General features: G+C 37.6%; 1 long non-coding RNA gene across 1 annotated transcript in view; it reads right to left on the reverse strand.

Annotated features, from left to right (window-relative positions):
• Window positions 1–364: 364 nt before the first annotated feature.
• LOC108748059 overlaps window positions 365–2,057 on the reverse strand; it is a 10,102-nt gene continuing 8,409 nt past the window's right edge. Inside the window, exon 3 of the long non-coding RNA XR_001939289.1 lies at window positions 365–375. This is a non-coding gene — a long non-coding RNA (uncharacterized LOC108748059). The remainder of the gene's footprint in view (window positions 376–2,057) is intronic.

Below are 2,057 nucleotides of genomic sequence, written 5' to 3' on the forward strand. Positions count from 1 at the left end.
CATATTTTTTGAAAAGCATGGCCGGCTTCGGGTCTGCATTGTATTACATCATAATATCCCTTTATTTACCTGAATCCGTGAGGTCCGTGCGTCCGCCCGAAGCGTCATAGTCGCAGGCGCCCAGTGTCTAGAGGGATGGATGCCTTGCCTTCCATTTTCGCTTTGATCGCATCATCCCTTTTTTGTTACTTCTGCCCGGTTCGAGGCTGGTGCATTGCATTCTGATTTTCGAAAGACTGGCCACGTTAATCCGGCTGTACCGGCTATACCGAAACCTGGGCCATTCAAATATAGAAGACGAAGAAGAAGAAGAAGAAGAAGCATTCCTCGCAATGCGATTCTGTGATTCGATCATGTCTTTGATTAACATCTTTGCTCCTGACACAAGGCAGCTCTCTTTCTCTCTCTCTCTCTCTCTCTCTCTCTCTCTCTCTCTCTCTCTCTCATTTCTTGATATCTGTGGATCTGACACTATTATTTGTTAACGATATTGACGTCATTAGGATTCTACAATAATCGGCAGCGATTGTCGAACTGAGACCGAGTTGAAAACAGAGCGCATGTTTCCTTATTACGGAATACGGATACCGACATTACGGACATTACACATATATCTAGCTATGCTTCGTCATCATGATTCTTTCTTCCCCCGCTTCATTTCGAATCGTCACGTCTCTCGCCTAGCCCTAGCTTAGCCTATGTCTCGTATTACGCATCTGTTACGCTACCTAACGTTATCATTGTGTTGCGTGGGCGGTAACCTTACGTGAACGATCGACGTGTGTATTGTGTGATTAGGAAAAACACGAGAGATAGAACGTTACGATGATATTCAATGACAACACACTCTCGAGTCCCGTACATACATATAATAGTATTTTTGTAAATGTACTCGTCTATTATTATTATTATTATCCGTATATTATAGAGTTGTAGATGTACGTACTACGTAGTAGATGCGTACATTGGTACAGTTACACAACTCCAATAAAAAAATTGTTTACGTTGAAGATACGTAAGATACGTTCGTTGAATTCTAGATTCGCAAATACGTTTCACTTCCATTTCCTCCTGAGCATTAATACCTGCCAAGATACCTGCTCGAATAAATCGACACAAACAAGGGTCTTCCTGTCGAAGAAAACGTTCAACCTACCTGGTTTTTTCGGGATTCAACGAAGCAGATCTTTCGTCTATATATAGGTCTATATAACTTCAGGTCTATGTAACTTATACTATTACGGATAAATATCATATGTGATTTTAACGATCAATAATTTCATTAATTTCAAACGATTCGTCGGACGTACGTTTTGCGTCATATGTATTTATACACAAATCCTTATTGCGAGTTTGCTCTCATTCTAAACGCGGCTTCTATCGCAGGATAAAAACCATTGTTGCTCAAGATAAAATATATCAAGTCCGGAACAATATAGAGAGTTAACAGTTAATTCTTTAATAATATTCTCCTAATATATCTCTAGGCTGTGTGTTTCAAATTTACTGATTTCAGCACTGAAATCTATAGTTATTGCATTACGTGCACTATAATTTTCAATATTGGCAGTATAATTTTGGGGAACAGCCTAATTCTCACACCCTACAGCGTACATGATCATTCGATAACTTTCATTCTTATCGAAATGAAATACCGGAAATATAATAGGTATCATATCTATATATGTATTACTGCGCCGTACAGCACCGTATCAGGATATGAAACGTTTCATATCCTTCTTTATCTTAATATCCAGTAGATGCGTCTCATATGCGATGCGTACGTATAATGCTTCGTAAGATATTGTCGATCTATCTTGAACACGCATTGGTGAATTGGAATATATTAGGTGTAGTAAAAAGTCATCGCGTATTTTTTAGCTCAAAGTTGTATATATAATATCTTCGTCAATAATGAATGAAATTCAAATTTAAAAAAAGGGTTTTAAAGCTTGAAATCTCTACTTTTAAAAGCTTATCACATTTTTTAAGTTTATATGAGTTTGATAATTTTTACATACCAAAAACTACGAGCTGAAAAAGACGAAAAATTTTCT

The sequence above is a fragment of the Trachymyrmex septentrionalis genome, unplaced genomic scaffold, assembly GCF_001594115.1.
Source record: "Trachymyrmex septentrionalis isolate Tsep2-gDNA-1 unplaced genomic scaffold, Tsep1.0 scaffold21, whole genome shotgun sequence".
Lineage (NCBI taxonomy): Eukaryota > Metazoa > Arthropoda > Insecta > Hymenoptera > Formicidae > Trachymyrmex > Trachymyrmex septentrionalis.